A 9,116-nucleotide genomic window follows, 5' to 3' on the forward strand; every position below is an offset into this window, starting at 1 on the left:
GCCTTACATAAACCCCTCACTCAGCTAGCCTTACATAAACCCCTCACTCAGCTAGCAGCTAGCCTTTCATAAAACCCCCACTCAGCTAGCCGCTAGCCTTACATAAACCCCTCACTCAGCTAGCCGCTAGCCTTACATAAAACCCCTCACTCAGCTAGCCGCTAGCCTTACATAAACCCCTCACTCAGCTAGCCGCTAGCCTTACATAAAACCCCTCACTCAGCTAGCCGCTAGCCTTACATAAAACCCCTCACTCAGCTAGCCGCTAGCCTTACATAAAACCCCTCACTCAGCTAGCCACTAGCCTTAAATAAAACCCCTCACTCAGCTAGCCGCTAGCCTTACATACACCCCCTCACTCAGCTAGCCTTAAATAAAACCCCTCACTCAGCTAGCCGCTAGCCTTACATAAAACTCCTCACTCAGCTAGCCTCTAGCCTTACATAAAACCCCTCACTCAGCTAGCCGCTAGCCTTACATAAAACCCCTCACTCAGCTAGCCGCTAGCCTTACATAAAACCCCTCACTCAGCTAGCCGCTAGCCTTACATGAAACCCCTCACTAAGCTAGCCGCTAGCCTTACATGAAACCCCTCACTAAGCTAGCCGCTAGCCTTACATGAAACCCCTCACTCAGCTAGCCGCTAGCCTTACATAAAACCCCTCACTCAGCTAGCCGCTAGCCTTACATAAACCCCTCACTCAGCTAGCCTTACATAAACCCCTCACTCAGCTAGCAGCTAGCCTTACATAAAACCCCCACTCAGCTAGCCGCTAGCCTTACATAAACCCCTCACTCAGCTAGCCGCTAGCCTTACATAAACCCCTCACTCAGCTAGCCGCTAGCCTTACATAAAACCCCTCACTCAGCTAGCCGCTAGCCTTACATAAAACCCCTCACTCAGCTAGCCGCTAGCCTTACATAAAACCCCTCACTCAGCTAGCCACTAGCCTTACATAAAACCCCTCACTCAGCTAGCCGCTAGCCTTACATAAAACCCCTCACTCAGCTAGCCTTACATAAACCCCTCACTCAGCTAGCAGCTAGCCTTACATAAAACCCCCACTCAGCTAGCCGCTAGCCTTACATAAACCCCTCACTCAGCTAGCCGCTAGCCTTACATAAAACCCCTCACTCAGCTAGCCGCTAGCCTTACATAAACCCCTCACTCAGCTAGCCACTAGCCTTACATGAAACCCCTCACTCAGCTAGCCACTAGCCTTACATAAAACCCCTCACTCAGCTAGCCGCTAGCCTTACATAAAACCCCTCACTCAGCTAGCCGCTAGCCTTACATAAAACCCCTCACTCAGCTAGCCACTAGCCTTACATAAAACCCCTCACTCAGCTAGCCGCTAGCCTTACATAAAACCCCTCACTCAGCTAGCCACTAGCCTTACATAAAACCCCTCACTCAGCTAGCCACTAGCCTTACATAAAACTCCTCACTCAGCTAGCCGCTAGCCTTACATAAAACCCCTCACTCAGCTAGCCACTAGCCTTACATAAAACCCCTCACTCAGCTAGCCACTAGCCTTACATAAAACCCCTCACTCAGCTAGCCGCTAGCCTTACATAAATCTGACTAATTGTAAATGATAGTGTGTGTTAAGAGGCGGCGTTTCTCTGCCAGCTGGGAGAATATATTCTACTCTGATCATACACCAGGAGAGGAGACAAAAAGGGCTTGTAGTTTACAAGTTGGGGGGGTTCTTTCAGGTTCCTGTTCTGCTGTAGTTCTCAAGCTGCTTCCAGTGTGTGTGTGTGTGTGTGTGTGTGTGTGTGTGTGTAGTCAAGTGTACCACAGTAATCCCTGGAGCCACTGTTTACTCCTCACTGTGTGTGTGTGTGTGTGTGTGTGTGTGTGTGTGTGTGTGTGTGTGTGTGTGTGTGTGTGTGTGTGTGTGTGTGTGTGTGTGTGTGTGTGTGTGTGTGTGTAGTCAAGTGTACCACAGTAATCCCTGGAGCCACTGTTTACTCCTCACTGTGTGTGTGTGTGTGTGCGTGTGTGTGTGTGTGTGTGTAGTCAAGTGTACCACAGTAATCCCTGGAGCCACCGTTTACTCCAGGCGGGGAAACGGCTGAGCAGCAGAACCAGGTCGCGTCAGTTTAACCTTATTTAATTACACGTTGTCATTGGATCAAAGGTCGGAACATTCCAGCCAGTCACATCACACGACGCGCTGCACAATCACACCGATTGGCTCTGTGAGGTGATCTCTTAATCAGAGTCTGGCAGGTCTGACTCCCACATCACTGTGAAGGTTATACTGATCAGTCTGGCAGGTCTGACTCCCACATCACTGTGAAGGTTATACTGATCAGAGTCTGGCAGGTCTGACTCCCACATCACTGTGAAGGTTATACTGATCAGAGTCTGGCAGGTCTGACTCCCACATCACTGTGAAGGTTATACTGATCAGTCTGGCAGGTCTGACTCCCACATCACTGTGAAGGTTATACTGATCAGAGTCTGGCAGGTCTGACTCCCACATCACTGTGAAGGTTATACTGATCAGAGTCTGGCAGGTCTGACTCCTACATCACTGTGAAGGTTATACTGATCAGTCTGGCAGGTCTGACTCCCACATCACTGTAAAGGTTATACTGATCAGAGTCTGGCAGGTCTGACTCCCACATCACTGTGAAGGTTATACTGATCAGAGTTTGGCAGGTCTGACTCCCACATCACTGTGAATGTTATACTGATCAGAGTCTGGCAGGTCTGACTCCCACATCACTGTGAATGTTATACTGATCAGAGTCTGGCAGGTCTGACTCCTACATCACTGTGAAGGTTATACTGATCAGAGTCTGGCAGGTCTGACTCCCACATCACTGTGAAGGTTGTACTGATCAGAGTCTGGCAGGTCTGACTCCTACATCACTGTTATACTGATCAGAGTCTGGCAGGTCTGACTCCCACATCACTGTGAAGGTTATACTGATCAGAGTCTGGCAGGTCTGACTCCCACATCACTGTGAAGGTTATACTGATCAGAGTCTGGCAGGTCTGACTCCCACATCACTGTGAAGGTTATACTGATCAGAGTCTGGCAGGTCTGACTCCCACATCACTGTGAATGTTATACTGATCAGAGTCTGGCAGGTCTGACTCCCACATCACTGTGAAGGTTATACTGATCAGAGTCTGGCAGGTCTGACTCACTGTGAAGGTTATACTGACAGAGTCTCACTGACTCCCACATCACTGTGAAGGTTATACTGATCAGAGTCTGGCAGGTCTGACTCCCACATCACTGTGAAGGTTATACTGATCAGAGTCTGGCAGGTCTGACTCCCACATCACTGTGAAGGTTATACTGATCAGAGTCTGGCAGGTCTGACTCCCACATCACTGTGAAGGTTATACTGATCAGAGTCTGGCAGGTCTGACTCCCACATCACTGTGAAGGTTATACTGATCAGAGTCTGGCAGGTCTGACTCCCACATCACTGTGAAGGTTATACTGATCAGAGTCTGGCAGGTCTGACTCCCACATCACTGTGAAGGTTATACTGATCAGAGTCTGGCAGGTCTGACTCCCACATCACTGTGAAGGTTATACTGATCAGAGTCTGGCAGGTCTGACTCCCACATCACTGTGAAGGTTATACTGATCAGAGTCTGCAGGTCTGACTCCCACATCACTGTGAAGGTTATAGGTCTGGCAGGTCTGACTCCCACATCACTGTGAAGGTTATACTGATCAGAGTCTGGCAGGTCTGACTCCCACATCACTGTGAAGGTTATACTGATCAGAGTCTGGCAGGTCTGACTCCCACATCACTGTGAAGGTTATACTGATCAGAGTCTGGCAGGTCTGACTCCCACATCACTGTGAAGGTTATACTGATCAGAGTCTGGCAGGTCTGACTCCCACATCACTGTGAAGGTTATACTGATCAGAGTCTGGCAGGTCTGACTCCCACATCACTGTGAAGGTTATACTGATCAGAGTCTGGCAGGTCTGACTCCCACATCACTGTGAAGGTTATACTGATCAGAGTCTGGCAGGTCTGACTCCCACATCACTGTGAAGGTTATACTGATCAGAGTCTGGCAGGTCTGACTCCCACATCACTGTGAAGGATATACTGATCAGAGTCTGGCAGGTCTGACTCACATCACTGTGAAGGTTATACTGATCAGAGTCTGGCAGGTCTGACTCCCACATCACTGTGAAGGTTATACTGATCAGAGTCTGGCAGGTCTGACTCCCACATCACTGTGAAGGTTATACTGATCAGAGTCTGGCAGGTCTGACTCCCACATCACTGTGAAGGATATACTGATCAGAGTCTGGCAGGTCTGACTCCCACATCACTGTGAAGGTTATACTGATCAGAGTCTGGCAGGTCTGACTCCCACATCACTGTGAAGGTTAGTCTGGCAGGTCTGACTCCCACATCAGAGTCTGGCAGGTCTGGAGGTCTGACTCCCACATCACTGTGAAGGTTATACTGATCAGAGTCTGGCAGGTCTGACTCCCACATCACTGTGAAGGTTATACTGATCAGAGTCTGGCAGGTCTGACTCCCACATCACTGTGAAGGATATACTGATCAGAGTCTGGCAGGTCTGACTCCCACATCACTGTGAAGGTTATACTGATCAGAGTCTGGCAGGTCTGACTCCCACATCACTGTGAAGGTTATACTGATCAGAGTCTGGCAGGTCTGACTCCCACATCACTGTGAAGGTTATACTGATCAGAGTCTGGCAGGTCTGACTCCCACATCACTGTGAAGGTTATACTGATCAGAGTCTGGCAGGTCTGACTCCCACATCACTGTGAAGGTTAGTCTGTCTGACTCCCACATACTGATCAGAGTCTGGCAGGTCTGACTCCCACATCACTGTGAAGGTTATACTGATCAGAGTCTGGCAGGTCTGACTCCCACATCACTGTGAAGGTTATACTGATCAGAGTCTGACTCCACATCACAGGTCTGAGTCTGGCAGGTCTGACTCCCACATCACTGTGAAGGTTATGGACATCACTGATCAGAGTCTGGCAGGTCTGACTCCCACATCACTGTGAAGGTTATACTGATCAGAGTCTGGCAGGTCTGACTCCCACATCACTGTGAAGGTTATACTGATCAGAGTCTGGCAGGTCTGACTCCCACATCACTGTGAAGGATATACTGATCAGAGTCTGGCAGGTCTGACTCCCACATCACTGTGAAGGTTATACTGATCAGAGTCTGGCAGGTCTGACTCCCACATCACTGTGAAGGTTATACTGATTCAGAGTCTGGCAGGTCTGACTCCCACATCACTGTGAAGGTTATACTGATCAGAGTCTAGGTCTGATTCCCACATCACTGTGAAGGTTATACTGATCAGTGTCTGGCAGGTCTGATTCCCACATCACTGTGAAGGTTATGGACATCACTGATCAGAGTCTGACAGGTCTGACTCCCCACATCACTGTGAAGGTTATACTGATCAGAGTCTGGCAGGTCTGACTCCCACATCACTGTGAAGGTTATACTGATCAGAGTCTGGCAGGTCTGACTCCCACATCACTGTGAAGGTTATACTGATCAGAGTCTGGCAGGTCTGATTCCCACATCACTGTGAAGGTTATGGACATCACTGATCAGAGTCTGGCAGGTCTGACTCCCACATCACTGTGAAGGTTATACTGATCAGAGTCTGGCAGGTCTGACTCCCACATCACTGTGAAGGTTATACTGATCAGAGTCTGGCAGGTCTGACTCCCACATCTCTGTGAAGGTTATACTGATCAGAGTCTGGCAGGTCTGACTCCCACATCACTGTGAATGTTATACTGATCAGAGTCTGGCAGGTCTGACTCCCACATCACTGTGAATGATATACTGATCAGAGTCTGGCAGGTCTGACTCCCACATCACTGTGAAGGTTATACTGATCAGAGTCTGGCAGGTCTGACTCCCACATCACTGTGAAGGTTATGGACATTACTGATATACTGGTGATCACCATTATGTTATTGGCCATCCATAGTCACATTTCTACTGGAAAAATGTATCTGATGACATTCAGTCATTTTCTGTCACTTATTTATCCGTTTGCACAATTACTTTAGAAAATATATATATTTGTAGGGATATTGAAAAGTGGTAAAGATTGTGATTTCTGGTTTTATCCGTGTGTGTCCCCGCTACACCTGTCCCCGCTACACCTGTCCTCTCTACACCTGTCCTCTCTACACCTGTCCTCTCTACACCTGTCCTCTCTACACCTGTCCCTCTACCGCTACACCTGTCCTCTCTACACCTGTCCTCTCTACACCTGTCCCCGCTACACCTGTCCTCTCTACCGCTACACCTGTCCTCTCTACACCTGTCCTCTCTACACCTGTCCTCTCTACACCTGTCCCCGCTACTCCTGTCCTCTCTACACCTGTCCTCTCTACACCTGTCCTCTCTACACCTGTCCCCGCTACACCTGTCCTCTCTACCGCTACACCTGTCCTCTCTACCGCTACACCTGTCCTCTCTACCGCTACACCTGTCCTCTCTACCGCTACACCTGTCCTCTCTACCGCTACACCTGTCCTCTCTACCACTACACCTATCCTCTCTACCACTACACCTGTCCTCTCTACCGCTACACCTGTCCTCTCTACCGCTATACCTGTCCTCTCTACCGCTACACCTGTCCTCTCTACCGCTACACCTGTCCTCTCTACCCCTACACCTGTCCCCGCTACACCTGTCCTCTCTACCGCTACACCAGTCCTCTCTACCCCAACACCTGTCCTCTACCGCTACACCAGTCCTCTCTACCCCAACACCTGTCCTCTCTACCGCTACACCAGTCCTCTCTACCGCTACACCTGTCCTCTCTACCGCTACACCTGTCCTCTCTACCCCAACACCTGTCCTCTCTACCGCTACACCAGTCCTCTCTACCCCAACACCTGTCCCGCTACACCAGTCCTCTCTACCCCAACACCTGTCCCGCTACACCAGTCCTCTCTACCCCAACACCTGTCCCGCTACACCAGTCCTCTCTACCCCAACACCTGTCCCGCTACACCAGTCCCTCTCTACCCCAACACCTGTCCCGCTACACCAGTCCTCTCTACCCCAACACCTGTCCCGCTACACCAGTCCTCTCTACCCCAACACCTGTCCCGCTACACCAGTCCTCTCTACCCCAACACCTGTCCCGCTACACCTGTCCTCTCTACCCCAACACCTGTCCCGCTACACCAGTCCTCTCTACCCCAACACCTGTCCCGCTACACCAGTCCTCTCTACCCCAACACCTGTCCCGCTACACCAGTCCTCTCTACCCCAACACCTGTCCCGCTACACCTGTCCTCTCTACCCCAACACCTGTCCCGCTACACCAGTCCTCTCTACCCCAACACCTGTCCCGCTACACCTGTCCTCTCTACCCCAACACCTGTCCCGCTACACCAGTCCTCTCTATCACGGCTGGTTCCAGTCGATCCACCAGGATCAAGGTACTGCCGCTAAATGAAGCCACCGTCGGGTCATTTTCCAGATGGTTACTGATTTCATACTGAAACCAGGCCGTGACTCAGTTCCAGTCCACAGGATCGCGTACCAATGTTTTCCCAGGCTACCTAACTAAAGTTCAGATGCCGTAGCCTGTTCAGATGCACTGCTAGACAGGTGGAGGTCTGACCTGCTGTGGGAGCAGAACGAATAGCTATCTCCCTAGTTGACTGACCATCTGAAGTGAGAACCAATGATCTGAGAACAAGGTGGGTGTGGGGGTGTGTGTGGGGGGGGGTAGATGATCTATGGTGGGGGGAGGGACTAAATGTGTCCCACAAAGAAGCGTCTTGTGTTGAAAAGACTGGGAGAGGCAACTGGAGAAAAACAGAACAAATTAATGATTCAAGTTGGAACAGTTGGTTCAGCTGTAATTAATTAAGCTAATTATTGGATGGCGGTGGTGGGGTCCTTAGGGCCGACGTGGGCCGGTATTTGGGGTGGTGGTGAGAGAGATTTCTCACAGCTCTGGGGGAATAAGACGCCTGCAATTAAGTGAATCAGTCGGTAGGAACGAGGGAGGATCTGGGGATCACTGAGATGGAATGTGACAGAAACCAGGGAGAAATTCTCCCATCTAGGAGAGAGAGGGGGAGGGAGAATGAGAGAGAGGGGGAGGGAGAGGAGGAGGAGAAGGAGAGAAAGGGGGAGGGGGAGGGAGAGGAGGAGGAGAAGGAGAGAAAGTGGGAGGGAGAGGAGGAGGAGGAGGGAGAGAGAGGAGGAGGAGGAAGAGGAGGTAGAGGGGGAGGAGGAGGGGGAGGGAGGGGGAGGTGGAGGAGAGAGAGGGGGAGGAGGAGGAAGAGGAGGTAGAGGGGGAGGAGGAGGGAGGGGGGGGAGGGAGAATGAGAGAGAGGGGGAGGGAGAGGAGGAGGAGGAGGGAGAGAGAGGAGGAGGGGGAGGAGGAGGAGGGAGAGGAGGAGGAGAAGGAGAGAGAGGGGGAGGGAGAGAGAGGGGGGAGGAGGAGGAGAGAAAGGGGGAGGGGGAGGGAGAGGAGGAGGAGAAGGAGAGAAAGGGGGAGGGAGAGGAGGAGGAGGAGGGAGAGAGAGGAGGAGGAGGAAGAGGAGGTAGAGGAGGAGGGGAGGGGGGAGGGGGAGGAGGAGAGAGAGGGGGGGGGAGGGGAGGAGATAACAGACTGGAATATGTTCCCGACATCATCCTCACAGTGACCGTACATATCCCAACCAGAAACTATGGATTACAGGCCATTACAGATTTTACATCTATATATATCTATACATCTATATATATCTATACATCTATATATATCTATATATATATCTATATATATCTATACATCTATATATATATATACATCTATATATATCTATACATCTATATATATCTATACATCTATATATATCTATATATATCTATACATCTATATATATCTATACATCTATATATATCTATACATCTATATATATCTATACATCTATATATATCTATACATCTATATATATCTATATATATCTATACATCTATATATATCTATATATATATATCTATACATCTATATATATCTATACATCTATATATATCTATACATATATCTATATCTATATATATCTATACATCTATATATATCTATACAT

The 9,116-nt window shown here is 49.7% G+C and overlaps 2 long non-coding RNA genes across 2 annotated transcripts; one reads left to right on the top strand and one right to left on the bottom strand.

Moving 5' to 3' along the window:
* The first annotated feature begins 4,155 nt into the window (after positions 1–4,155).
* Positions 4,156–6,217, top strand: LOC127924476 (uncharacterized). The gene is made up of 3 exons (XR_008117973.1): positions 4,156–4,359; positions 5,023–5,169; positions 5,470–6,217. It is a non-coding gene; the product is annotated as an uncharacterized LOC127924476 (long non-coding RNA).
* Positions 6,218–6,811: 594 nt separating this feature from the next.
* On the bottom strand, positions 6,812–7,708 carry LOC127924473 (uncharacterized). The gene is made up of 3 exons (XR_008117968.1): positions 7,339–7,708; positions 7,059–7,303; positions 6,812–7,022 (listed from the first exon to the last, which is right to left on the bottom strand). It is a non-coding gene; the product is annotated as an uncharacterized LOC127924473 (long non-coding RNA).
* Positions 7,709–9,116: the final 1,408 nt, after the last annotated feature.

This window comes from Oncorhynchus keta, unplaced genomic scaffold, assembly GCF_023373465.1.
Source record: "Oncorhynchus keta strain PuntledgeMale-10-30-2019 unplaced genomic scaffold, Oket_V2 Un_contig_4089_pilon_pilon, whole genome shotgun sequence".
In the NCBI taxonomy this organism is placed as follows: Eukaryota; Metazoa; Chordata; class Actinopteri; order Salmoniformes; family Salmonidae; genus Oncorhynchus; species Oncorhynchus keta.